At 43.8% G+C, this 14,650-nt stretch overlaps 1 protein-coding gene across 2 annotated transcripts in view; it reads right to left on the minus strand.

Annotated features, from left to right (window-relative positions):
• Window positions 1–14,650, minus strand: part of TMEM117 (transmembrane protein 117) — a 606,553-nt gene that overhangs the window by 220,916 nt on the left and 370,987 nt on the right. The window lies entirely within an intron of this gene.

Genomic DNA, 14,650 nt, shown 5'->3' on the forward strand with positions numbered 1-14,650 from the left:
AGTTGTTTTCCTTCATGTAGAATGAACCTACAAGTTTATAAAGGGTTTATTTTAATTCCGATATTTTCGTCCCATTGACTTGCATTGGGATCGGGTATCGGTATCGGATTGGATCCGATATTTTGACGGTATCGGCCGATACTTTCCGATACCGATACTTTCCGATATCGGAAAGTATCGCTCAACACTAGTAAGCACCGACCATTTCCGAAATTTCTGACAATATATTTCCGCTTCATCATGCCCCTGAGAGAGGGCTAATAAAACCTTTTCAGCCTGAATCTCTAGGTTAGGTTCCTCATAGAGCAATCCCAATGCCAGAAAAAACGCATCCACACTGAGCAACGCAGGATCCCCTGGTGCCAATGCAAATGCCCAATTCTGAGGGTCGCCCCGAAGGAACGATATAACAATCTTGACCTGTTGAGCAGGGTCTCCAGAGGAGCGAGATTTCAAAGAGAGACAATTTACAATTGTTCCTGAAGTTCAGGAAGGTAGATCTATCTCCAGAAAAAAACTCTGGAATAGGAATTCTAGGTTCAGACATGGGAGTGTGAACAACGAAATCCTGTATGTTTTGAACCTTTGCCGCGAGATTACTCAGGCTGGAAGCCAAACTCTGGACATCCATGATAAACAGCTAAGATCAGAGCCATTCAAGGGTTAAGAGGAGGTAAGAAGCAGCTAGACAGCAATTAAGGGCTAGGCAGCAAAACTCTGAAGGAAAAAAAAAAAAAAAAATTTTCCTTGAACACTTCTTTTCCTCCTGCTTCAGCCCAAACAATTAACACTTTGTGGGCCGGCTATACTATCATGAATCCCCAATGGCTAGGGATAGCACAGGACAAGCAAAGTATAACAAATATCGGACGAGCTCTAGGGTGATGGAACCTGGGCTGACCGCTGCCCTACGCCTGACAAACGCAACTAGAGATAGCCAGGGAGCGTTCCTACGTTGGTTCTAGACGCCACGCACCAGCCTAAGAGCTAACTAGTACTGCAGAGAAAACAAGACCTCACTTGCCTCCAGAGGAATTAACCCCAAAGGTATAGTTGCCCCCCACATGTATTGACGGTGAAATGAGAGGAAGGCACACACATAGAGATGATGTATATAGCTTTAGCAAATAGAGGCCCGCTGAAAACTAGAAAGCAGAATGATACAAAAGGGGACTGAGCGGTCAGCAAAAAACCCTAATAAAAAAAAACCATCCTGAGATTACAAGAACCCATGTGCCAACTCATGGCACATGGGGAGAACCTCAGTCCACTAGAGCAACCAGCTAGCATAGAGACATTCTAAGCAAGCTGGACCAAAAACCAAACAACTGAAAATCAGCACTTAGCTTATCCTGAAAGATCTGGGAGCAGGTAGGCAGGAACCAAACAGAGCACATCTGAACACATTGATAGCCGGCAAGGGAAATGACAGAAAGGCCAGGTAAAATAGGAAACACCCAGCCACTGATGGACAAGTGGAAACCAAAGGCCGCAACCCACCAAAGTCACCCAGTACCAGCAGTAACCACCAGAGGGAGCCCACCAACAGAATCCACAACAGTATTCCTCAGAGATTTTGGTCCATATTGACATGATGGCATCACACAGTTGCCGCAGATTTGTCGGCTGCACATCCCAAAGATGCTCCATACAAGGCAGGATGGATCCATGCTTTCATGTTGTTTACGCCAAATTCTGACCCTACCATCCGAATGTCGCAGCAGAAATCGAGACTCATCAGACCAAGCAACGTTTTTCCAATCTTCTACTGTCCAATTTCGATGAGCTTGTACAAATTGTAGCCTCAGTTTCCTGTTCTTAGCTGAAAGGAGTGGTACCCGGTGTGGTCTTCTGCTGCTGTAGCCCATCTGCCTCAAAGTTCGATGCACTGTGCGTTCAGAGATGCTCTTAGGCCTACCTTGGTTGTAACGGGTGGCGATTTGAGTCACTGTTGCCTTTCTATCAGCTCGAACCAGTCTGCCCATTCTCCTCTGACCTCTGGCATCAACAAGGCATTTCCGCCCACAGAACTGCCGCTCACTGGATTTTTTTTCTTTTTCGGACCATTCTCTGTAAACCCTAGAGATGGTTGTGCGTGAAAATCCCAGTAGATCAGCAGTTTCTGAAATACTCAGACCAGCCCTTCTGGCACCAACAACCATGCCACGTTCAAAGGCACTCAAATCACCTTTCTTCCCCATACTGATGCTCGGTTTGAACTGCAGGAGATTGTCTTGACCATGTCTACATGCCTAAATGCACTGAGTTGCCGCCATGTGATTGGCTGATTAGAAATTAAGTGTTAACAAGAAGTTGGACAGGTGTACCTAATAAAGTGGCCGGTGAGTGTATATGTTTCAGGACAAAAAAATGCCTAGGACTGAGTGCTTGTATTTGGTTTGAACAGTTATTCTGTGCTAACAGACACCCTTTAACTAAAATAGCATTGCCACATTATGTACACAGCATTATGTATAGCGACGTGACCAATCAGTAATCTCTGAACACATAATGCACCAGTGACGTTTTTGTTTAAAGCAGAAGATCATCACATTTTGCCAGTGATGGAGGCAGCAGAGGGAGGGTGTCTACAACTGTGCATGCCAGGATTTCACAACACAATTACAGTTGTTATTGATTGGTATCAGCTATGTACATAAATCGGCAGCACTGTTTTGGTTGTATCTTGGGATAACATCCAAATTTCATGATTTTGCTACTCTGGAGGACCACAGAGGGTTGCGGGATCCCGTTTATAAGCCAGAAACTCTGAAAGTTAAGATCTATAATAGATCTAATAGTTTGATAGAAATTTGAGTCCTCGAAGGGTGGCATTAGGGGCACTATTCATTTTTTAAAATAATTTTGTAAAAATCATCTGTTCGCAGCTCCCAACTATTTTTTGAAATAAAAGGCATGGCCCCAGATAAATCTAATGGTACCCATTTGCATTTAATAAAAAGGGGCTGATGAAAGATCATTAATTGGTCAGGTGAACAGTTTGTTGATGAAAAAATGAACATGTCAGACTACATTGCACGTGTTAGATGTTTTTGGCCGAGTATGCAGCCAATGCTTTTTTTTCATTGGCGAAAAGTGAAACATAGCATATCTGTGTTTTGAACGACAATAACAGTTTGTCAATCAGGTATCAGTTGAAATGAGGTGTGACTAATCATCATTTATAATGGTTGAAATGAGAAATTTCAGCCAATTTTCTTCTAATGTGTATGGGAGCAATTAGAATATACCTAGAACCTACTGTTAGGTGTCGAGTTCCTGCCGCTGCACAGGGGAATCTCGAACCATGCCTGCTGCGGTCTCCCATTCTTCTCCAGCCGCAGTGAAACCAGCTCAGCGGAGACGTCGGTCCCAGCGCCTGGCTCGGACAGATACTGCATGTTTGGTTACTGCTGCCCTTCCAGGTTCAGCCATTATAACCAGTACTGTTCGGCGGCAAGCAGGCACTCCTGGGACTAAGTTCTGCTTTTCTCTTTCTTCGCATGCCCAAGGGAAGACCTCTCATTGGAGGTCAGGGGTCACACGCTCAGGTCCTGTAGCAGCTCCTATTGGTTCACTAGGAAGGTCCTGGAGAGCTACAACTATAAAAGGTTCGCATGGCCGCACGGCCATGTGCTAGTATCATTTGTGTTTGGCTGTTGCCAGTGGATACTCTACCACTCAGTTTATATGTGGTGTGAATCTGTTTAGCTTTGGGGCTGTACACTCAGGCAGGCAGCTAGCATCAGTGAGGGCAATTAGCCTTGGCTTAGCATCTGGTTCCTTCATGTGTGCGGCTAGCACAGAAGAGTTCCAGAGCAAGCACAACCCTAGTTAGGGTATCATTCTCTGTGTACAGCGCGACTCTGTGAGGCAACAGAGCTCGCTTTCATTTCACACGGGGTGAAGTTTAACCCACGTGTGAGCTCAGTTTCCATCCTCCATTACTTTGCAGCAGGTATCTCTGCATGGTGGACCCTGGGCTGCGAACGCACCTCGTATCAATCTCTCTATTACTTGGTGCATTCCGCTATCCCTAACACCTACAGTACACATTCTACACCTGCTAACATAGATATGAGTAGCTTGTTACCCAGTGTAACTAAGACACTCTGACTGATCACACTTGCTGGTATAAAGTCAGGATTAGTCCTTGCAAGAATAACGTACAGTGTGGGAAATAAGTATTTGATCCCTTGCTGATTTTGTAAATTTGCCCACTGACAAAGACATGAACAGTCTATAATTTTTAGGGTAGGTTAATTTTAACATTTCGAGATAGAATATTAGAAATAAAATCCAGAACATCACATTATATAAATTATATACCGTATATACTCGAGTATAAGCCGAGACCCCAATTTTGCCACAAAAGACTGGGAAAACTTAATGACTCAAGTATGAGCCTAGGATGGGAAATGCAGCAGCTACTGGTAAATTTAAAAAATAAAAATAGATACCAATAAAAGTAAAATTAATTGAGACATCAGTAGGTTAAGTGTTTTTGAATATCCATATTGAATCAGGAGCCCCATAAGATGCTCCATACAAAACACGCCCCATATAATGCTCCATGCAAAATACACGCCATATAATGCTCTATAAAGTATATGATGGGCCCCATATAATGCTCCATGCAAAATACACTCCATATAATGCTCTATAAAGTTTATGATGGGCCCCATAAGATGCTCCATACAAAAATATGCCACATATAACAACTGTCATGACCGACAAGGATAAGACCAGCGGTCGACATAACTTATACCTATGACGGGATGGAATGGGGTGAGGACAGCGCTAACCGTAGGGAACGAGGGATGGGGGCACCTCCTGAACTCCAACTTGAGCCTGTCCCTACACTCCCCTAATACCCTAAGTGGGTCCTTCCCCCCCTGCCGCTGTCACGTGCCTGAACCCTGATTGTCACTTCACTAATCCCTGACTAGGGCACTAGTGCACTGGCTGGCAAGGACGCTAGCCTCACCACTGCAAATGAGTAACAACACAGTAAGAGTGACAAACACAAGACAGACAGAAAGAAGGGAACTTAACAACTGTCTCTGCTGCAAAGCACCACACAGCAAAGGAAAGGCACAGGACCACAAACTCCACAAAATAAGCAGATTCACCACTGCAGCCAGAAAGCTCCTTATTCCAGACATGGTCAACATAGATTACTCTATCACTGACAGTCAGCTGATGCATCAGGTGACTATTTAAACGATGGTGGGAGTGGTCACCACCCACATCAGCTGATCAGCAACGCAGCAGCTGACAGCAAGGAAATAGACATTAACCCTTGCTGGCCTGAAAGGAAAAAAGCTAAATTTAAATTATAGTAGAACCAGTGCTGCCACAAATTCAAACCTGAATCATGATGACAGTCTGGTACTTGTAGATAATGTTATCCCTTCTGCATCCTCCTCTGCTTCCTCCTCTTCTTCTGGCACTACCATCTCCTCCTGCAGGCTATTCAAAGTCTGCTCCAGCATATAGATGACCGGAATAGTGATGCTGATGACTGCATCATCAGAGCTAACCATCTTAGTAGCCATTTCAAAACTGTGCAGAAGGGTGCAGAGGTCCTTAATCCGTAAACGTCATATGCGCCATATCCATACTGTGTTGGCCCAGGCTATATGACATGATAAACTGCATCAGGGCTTGTTGCTGCTGCCACAGTCAGTGCAACATGAGCAGAGTGGAATTCCACCGTGTCAGCACATCGCATATCAACCTGGTAACTGGCATGGACAAAGACCTCTGTATCGATGCAAGTCGATGACCCGAGGGGTGCGAACCGTAGAAATGAGCACACAGCTTCAATGCTTTCTGGAGCAGCTCACCCAGGCAAGGATAGTGGAGGAGAAAATGCTGTACCACCAGGATGAGGATGTGAGCCATGCAAGGCACGTGTGTGAGCCTGCCTCGCCGTGAGGCTGCCACACCATTATTGGACACAGCCTTCCCTAGATGCAGGTTCAGCGGAGACAGCCATTGATCAAACTCAGCCTGGAGAGCTTTTCATAATTCTTCAGCTGCATGACTGCGATCTCTAAGACATACCAATTTTAACACTGCCTGATTGTGGTTAGCCCTGGCTGCGCAGTACATAGGTGGTGGGGATTCGCACTGCAGTGTTGGAACGTGTTTTTCATTAAGGCAGAGGTTGAGGGCGCAGAAGCAGCAGAGGAAGTGTTAAATGTATAGTTTGGTCTTGCAAGCCTTGGGGATTCCAAAACTTGTAGAGCAGCGCCTGCCACCATAGCCACCAGAGTCACCCAGTGCCTAGTCAGCAAGATGCTACATCCTTGGCCATGCTTACTCGTCGAAGTGTCTGTGGTGAAATGCACCCTGGCAGACATAGATTTAGTCATGGAAAAGGTGATGTTGTCTGCTACATGCTGGTGTAGCACAGGCACAATTTTCTTAGAAAGTAATAGAGCAATTGGTACTGGGGTACTGCGACGGCCATAAGCTTTCAGAAACCGTCTGTATCTACCAGGCGGAAAGGCAGCATTTCCGTGGTCCACAGATTGGAGATGGTGGAGTTCAACCTCTTAGCTTTGTCATGCGTAGAAGGAAACAATCTTTTACATGACCAAAACTGCGGAACTGTGGTCTGGCTGCAGTGCTGAGTGAAAGCAGAGTACGGTGAAACAAACAAACTGCTGGACTGTGAGAGGTGCAGGCGGAGATGTTACGGTGAATTGAGAAAGTTGTGGTGTGCTCGTTCTCTGATATCGGTCAAAAACAGCAAGCATGTTCACTTCCGTTACAGCTGACTGGGGGCTCTCCAAGAGCGTGACTGGAGAGGGTAAAGAACCCAGGGTTCTGTGGTCAAAGACCTGCATCACAATAGTTGGAATGCTAATAGGAGGAGGAAGAAGCAGCAGATGCGATTGATGAAGTGGGTGATGGTTGTTGAGGCCCATTGGTCCTCATTTTTGCACAGTGGGATTCCCACAGTAACGCATGTTGATTGCGCATGTGAAAGTTCATACATGTAGTAGTCAAATTATTGCACTTTTTACCTCTACTCTGTTTTTTGCAAAGTTGATAGATTTCATGAGTTCGCTCATCCTTTGCAGTGTCAAAAAAGGCCCAGGCTAGGCAACCCTTGCCACACCTGCAAGCTGCAGACCCATGGACGCTGCTGGTCACAGCCACAGTTATGGCTGAGGATGCATTGCTCGTCGTGGCTACATCACTAGGTGTCTGCGACGTATGGCGCAACGTAACCTCCTCATCTTCCTCCTCAGATGACCAACTCAACAGTGTGCCTCTATGTTAACGCCAACTGAGATCTAACACTTCCTCCTACTCATCCTCTGTGTTATCACATTCCTTGCCCTTAGAGTCACCCTCCTCCTCTTCCTGACCTGACAGCACAGTAAAGTCCATGTTAGCCTCAGATATCAGAGTCTGATCAGGATCACCGCCACCACCCAGGGGTTAACGTCTGACGATGAGGGTCAGGATGCTGTTCGGACCCTACTTCATCCTGCTCTGGATCCAAGCCAAAAATATTTTGGGCATTGGTTTAGATTTCCTCCTCTTGACTACTTGAAGCTTTTGAGTACACCTAATGACCATTGGGTTTAATGTGTGAACAGCTCTTCACACTCACCAATCTGTGGTTCCGTACAGTCAGTTGTACAGTTGGAGAGTTGGGAGTCAGTGGGGAAAGCAAGGGTAATTTGGGTGCCACCTCTGTGGACTGTACTGGGTGTGATGTTGAGGTGGAGGAAAAGGAGGAGAGGTCACTTGAAGCTGTGCTTGCCATCCACTTGAGCACATGCTCTTTCTGGGAGTTATCAACAAGGCATACTGCTGTGCGTCTGCCAAAGAAAGGTAGTGGAGCAGCCCATCCAGCAACAGAAGTTGTCAGATGTCTTTGCATAGGACGTGATGCTGTTGGTTCACAAGTGCTTTCACTAACCTTACCACCTGCCCCACTTACACTTTCAACACCAAGCCTAATTCCTTTTCCACCACAGCCTCCCTTTTTCACAGGCATGTTGCTCAGATCGTGTGGTAGTAGCACAGTATTTGCAACAAAAAATTAGTTTTGAGCTCTTTACCATCTATGCAAACAGCTGAATTTCAGCGGCAGTAATTTCCACGGTGAAACATGGCGTGCTGTATCGAGTGTGAGATAGCGCTTACTGCATGTGTTGTGGGACACTCGCTTAGCAATGGGACTCAGTCACACAGGTATGTTTTTTCTCATAAACAGTCCATGTGGTTTATTATGGCATCATAAACCGGGTCATGCACAGTCCATTACACTTCATGGAACACAATAGGCACCAACAGGTGACATTAAGCTGCGGCTTTAACTTAGATATTTCAGATACGGCTTTTAACTCACATTTCAGACACTACACCCACCAGCCCTCCTTGACTAGTTCCCGGGGTTGTCCGTACGCAGTATCAATGTCTCTAGTCATTTGGCGCACACTACATTGGTTCGCAGTCTCTAACCGCGATGGACATCACTTCGTCCAGTTACCGTGGGAGACCACACAGTTCATTACTGACCCCTGTCAGTGCACACAGTTCCCCATACTCTGGGTTACCTTCCAGGAGCTCCTGCTCCACATGCTGACTCCTGTCAGTCCTCTTTCCTCTAGGGAAACTGCCAAACTGGGATCACCAACTTGCCTGTCAGGCACACATCAGTCAGTCCAGATCCTCAGACGGGCTGTAGCTCCCCCAATACAGTGCCATCACAGACTCTGCATACACTCCTTCCCATGTGCTCTTCAGGAAGTCCTACTCCCAGGACTCCCAACACAGGTTGTGCTATTCAGGAAGTCCTTCTCCCAGGACTTCCAACACAGGCCACTGCATGTGCTGTTCAGAACGTCCGTCCCCACCTGGGACCGTCCAATACACAAGTCTCTCACTGCACTTATCAGGGATCTGATCCTACTCCCAGGATCTCCCAACACATAAGTCTCACAGTGCGCTATTCAGGGATCCAATCCTACTCCCAGGATCTCCCAAAACACAAGTCTCCCAGATCCACGGCCTCTCAGTGCATTGGTCATGGATCCGGTCCACACACAGGACCTCCCAACACACAAGATGTCCAGGATCTAAACACTCTCCATTACTGAGAGCACAGGAACCATTACAGACTCCATTGCAGAGACCACAGGAACCATGTGACTCACAGCCTGGTCGCATTATGTACTTGTAACCACTCCCATAGATGGGTAGTGTGTGTGGCTAGTTCGACCCACCCAGCTCTCATAACTAGCCCTGTAAGCCTCCCTTCACAATTATACAAACACTTGTGGGACTAAAGGCCCATAACAACAACATTACTTCAGGCTTACAGTGCAGACTCCCTCTGCGACACATATCGGCCATTTACAACTCTGCCAGTCACTGTTTCACCATCATTATAGCCACAGATACGCCTCCATGCATATCCCGAGGAGCACACACTGTATCAGGGGTCACTGCACCACACGCGTTAGTCACAGAACAAAGAATTGTTTGAGTGTGGATGAGTCCTGTATGACAAAGAAGATATGCTACAAACTATTTGAAAGTCAAATGTCTGCTACTGTATGACATTAGGAACAGAAGAATTTTTTTGTGGCCTCTGGATAAGGCCTCTGTAACACACTAGATGCTACAAACTGTTTTAATGTCAGGTCCCCTACTGTATAATACTAGGAACTGAATAATTTTTTGTGGCCTCTGGATCAGGACTCTTTAACACACTAGATGTTACAAACTATTTTAAAATCAAGTCCCCTACTGTATGACATTTAGCAAGAGAAAAAAATGCTTTGGTTAGGCTACTTTCACACTTCAGGCTTTTTGTTTCAGGCTAAATCCAGCTCTTTAGAGAAAAACCGGAACTGGAAAAAATAAAAACCGAAACCGGTTTTTCCCCCATTGACTTGTATTAGCGCCGGATCGCGCCGCATGGCCCAGCGTTCCTTTTGTTTTTTTCTGGATCCGGCTAAAATTCCGATTCCGGCGTCTGGAAAAAACGTCTACTGCAATGTTTTTTGTCTCCGGCGAAAAAGCCTGAAGCACCGGATCCGGCGCTTCTGGCTGTTTGCTACAATGAAAGCCTATGGGAGCCGGAAAAAGGTGGATGCGGCGGCCTTATCCGGTTTTTTAAACTGAGCATGCTCCAAATTTTTTTTATCCAATAATCTAGATAGGCTAGCCGGATCTGTCAAAAAACAGATCCGTCGCATCAGTTTTTCAAAATCTGCGCCGGATCCAGTTTTTCCAACATTCACCGGATTTAGCCTGACACTGAAAACCTGATGTGTGAAAGTAGCCTTATGTGCGTGACATCTGCATACAGCTTAATTTCAACCCCAAAAAATGAAAAAGTGTGATACGACGGGCAGTCTAACTTTTTGCAATATAAAAATTATAATTTTTTTTAATGTGTGTTAGGTCTGCAGACAGTTTCATATCACCACAGCACTAAAGAAAAGGTGGGATACAACAGGCTGTTTCACATTTAGCTAGTGAAAAAGTATTAGTTAGAATGCTGTACTCATGCATGGAGCCCATTAGAAGCAGTGCACAACAAAATTGTAGGACATGTACCCTGCTGGCTTTATCCGTTGACCACAGTAATGGGAAAAAAAAATGCTGGAAGGTAAATTTAACAGCCACACTCGACACTAGCTAGCTACAATATCTGACTGATATACAACCGCCTAGCTAACTAGCTTGCTCCAATCAGTGCCAGAGTCAGGAGCAGCCTCTCTGCGCTGTTACATTGTCAAAATGGTGCTAAAACAAGATGTCCGCTCTTTATTTGGAGAGGGACATGTGATTTCAGCAGCCAATGACACAAGCCGTGGTGTCAGGACATTGTGGATGTTTCCTGCGCCCAGATTGGCTAGCCGCAATGTGCACCCAAAGTAAGGAAAAAAAACTCAAGAACACAACGCCTCTGAGCTCTGCAAATCCCTTCCCCTCATGAAACATATGCAAAACGCTCATGATACAGTAACACCACCAATATCGTTGCAAAAATGCTGAAAATACTTTTGTGGCAGCGAAAATATTTTCACACACTCATTACCGAATGTTACCAATTTTTACCGATTTGATAAAAATTTGCTTGCATTTCGGATCACGAATGCGAATGTGCCATATTCGTGCCAAATTTATGTTTGCCAATCGTTTTCAAAACAAATGTGCCCATCACTAAAAATCACAAATCTACTTTTATAAAAATATTAATAGCCATCTTTTACAGAATTAATTATTGTTTGAGCTTGGTTGCAGAATGTGAGTTTTGACCCAAACTGAAAAATTTGACACTTGGCACAAAGGAATTATCTTTTTATATTTCCAAGTCAATAAAGCTCATTAAAAGTATGCCTACAATATAAACTATTCCACAAGGGTTCAGTTTAGGATGAAATTGACAGGAATAATACACTCGCTCATTACAAATCCAATTACTGTGTTGAACATTTTCCATAACAAATAGAAGAGAAGGATTTCTGCACATTGATTGTACGTGAACGGTTACCTAGCAACAAATAAAAAGATACTAAATCTGTATAAATACAGAAAGTCCTAAAATCAGGACACATCCTAGATTGTGAACAGGTACAATAAATGTTGTTCTAGAGCCTAAGAGGAGGCTTAAAGGTCCAGCTGTCACATACACATGTGGTCAAAATTGTTGGCACCCCTCGTTTAATGACAGAAAAACCCACAATGGTTACAGAAATAACTTGAATCTGACAAAAATAATAATAAATAAAAAAAATCTATGAAAATGAACAAATGAAAGTCAGACATTGCTTTTCAACCATGCTTCCACAGAATAAAAAAAAACCTCATGAAATAGGCCTGGACAGAAATTATAGTAGCCTTAACTTAATATTTTGTTGCACAACCTTTTGAGGCAATCACTGCAATCAAATGATTCCTGCAACCATCAATGAGACTTCTGCACCTCTCGACAGGTATTTTGGCCCACTCCTCAAGAGCAAACTGCTCCAGTTGTCTCGTGTTTGAAGGATGCCTTTTCCAGACGCCATGGTTCAGCTCTTTCCAAAGATGCTCAATAGGATTTAGTTCAGGGCTCATAGAAGACCACTTCAGAATAGTCCAATGTTTTTCTCTTAGTCATTCTTGGGTGTTTTTAGCTGTGTGTTTTGGGTCATTATCCTGTTGCTAGACCCATAACCTGCGACTAAGACCAAGCTTTCTGACACTGGGCAGCACATTTCTCTCTAGAATCTCTTGATAGTTTTCAGATTTCATTGTACCCTGCACAGATTCTAGACATCCTGTCCCAGATGCAACATAGCAGCCCCAGAACATAACAGAGCCTCCTACATGTTTCACAGTAGGGACAGTGTTCTTTTCTTGATATGCTCCATTTTTCCACCTGTGAACATAGAGTTGATGTGCCGACTGTGAGCCCTCACGGGCAGGGTCCTCCCTCCTTATGTACCTTGTGTGTGCCTTGTTTTTTGCTCATGTTTAATGTATTTGTCAATATTTTCCCCGTATTCACATGTAAAGCGCCATGGAATAAATGGTGCTATAAAAATGTATAATAATAATAATAATAATAATGTCCCTTGCCAAAAAGTTAGATTTTTGTCTCATCTGTCCATAGGACATTCTCCCAGAAGCTTTGTGGCTTGTCAACATGTAGTGTGGCAAATATCAGTCTTTTTTATAATTTTTTTCAACAATGGTGTCCTCCTTGGTCGTCTCCCATGAAGTCCACTTTGGCTCATACAATAACGGATGGTGCGATCTGACACTGATGTTCCTTGAGCTTGAAGTTCACCTTTAATCTGTTTAGAAGTTTTTCTGGGCTCTTTTGTTACCATTCGTATTATCCGTCTCTTTGATTTGCCATCAATTTTCCCCCTGCGGTCACATCCAGGGAGGTTGGCTACAGTCCCATGGATCTTAAATTTCTGAATAATATGTGCAACTGTAGTCACAGGAATATCAAGCTGCTTGGGGATGGTCTTATAACTTTTACCTTTAATATGTTTGTCTATAATTTTCTTTGTAATCTCCTAAAACAACTCTTTCCTTCGCTTCTTCTGGTCCATGTTGAGTGTGATACGCACCATGTCACCAAACAGCACAGTGAGTATCTATAGCCCTATATACAGGAACACTCACTGATTCCAAGATTGTAGACACCTGTGATGCTAGTTAGTGGACACACCTTGATTTAACATATCCCTTTTGTCACATTATTTTCAGGGGTACCATCATTTCTGTCCAGGCCTATTTCATGAGTTTTATTTTAAAAAAATATCTGTGGAAGCATGGTTGAAAAGCAATATCTAACTTTCATTTGTTCATTTTCATAGATTTTTAAGTTATTATTATTTTTGTCAGATTCAAGTTATTTCTGTGGCCATTGTGGGTTTCTCGGTCATTAAATGAGGGGTACCAACAATTTTGACCACATGTGTATAAAGACTCCAGTATTAAAAGTAGGATATGGTATATAGACAGCCATGTGACAAATCTTGCATCAGGGACTAAGAGCTATGTGTTTCACCTCTACATGAGTCCCATGTTGCCAAAGAAATGATCTTGTCCAGTGTTGACACTAATCTAATGTCATAGACAAGCTGGAAACTTTAAAAAGTCACCTCTGCGGCCACTAATTCAGAAGACCCACTTGTGTTCTCAGTCCATGAAATACCAATCACACAAATAATTCCCAATGTGTCAAGTCCTTTTTCAGCATCAAATGTAGATAAAGCACCAAAAAAAGGGGATAGATGTTCAGAAAAAAATATAATCACATTCAGGGTGAGAATAGTTAGAAAAACTTATTTGAAATTCAAAATTCAGATGTGTTGTTTTTTAGAAAAGCTATTGGAGTTTAGGTAGAACAAAATATTTCATCATAGTTGTTCAATTTATCACGATGCACCAAGGACATAACTGACTGACAAATCCAGGCCTGCTACATCTGCTTCAGATACAGAAATGACCATTGTTTTTTATTTCTATGCAACCTGATAAGCTAATAATATGAGTAGCAGATGAAGGCAAGTACAAAGTTAATTTAGAGAGATTTCAAGCTTCAGGGACCCTTTAACTGATTTATACTGCCCAATTATAGTGAAAGAACATTACTGCAAGGTGAGATTATTTTGAAGCTGACTTAAAAATCATTATTTTTGGCAGCACATCATAGTGTATAAATAGAACAAGTGCTGCCAAGAACATTGTCAGCTGTAAGATGGCCACCGGACAGATCCTCAAGGGGAGATATGTATCATCATTACTGATAGCCTCAGTGATGTATGCCCGTAAAAGCAGACTCCAGCACTTATAGTACTGAGAGAGTTAATAAGGAGTGTCCAGGGCTGAGTTTTTATGAGCAGTCAGAGAGATAGGTGGGACTGGCTGTTCAAATATCCCCACCCCGGGGAGTGATATGGCAGATATAAAGGAGACCAGTTGTCTCATTCAGTGGCTTTGTCTGGAGGTGAGTAGTATTGCTCGTGTTTGCTAAAGGACTCAAGAGCTGGACACTAACCTGAGTGGGTTAACCTGCAATACTGTATGAACTATTTACTCTGTGTTTTCACTTTGTGCCCAGGATGCTGTTTTGTGTGGTTTCTGGATCAGTTTAAGAAGTCTT

The sequence above is a fragment of the Ranitomeya variabilis genome, chromosome 5, assembly GCF_051348905.1.
Source record: "Ranitomeya variabilis isolate aRanVar5 chromosome 5, aRanVar5.hap1, whole genome shotgun sequence".
In the NCBI taxonomy this organism is placed as follows: Eukaryota; Metazoa; Chordata; class Amphibia; order Anura; family Dendrobatidae; genus Ranitomeya; species Ranitomeya variabilis.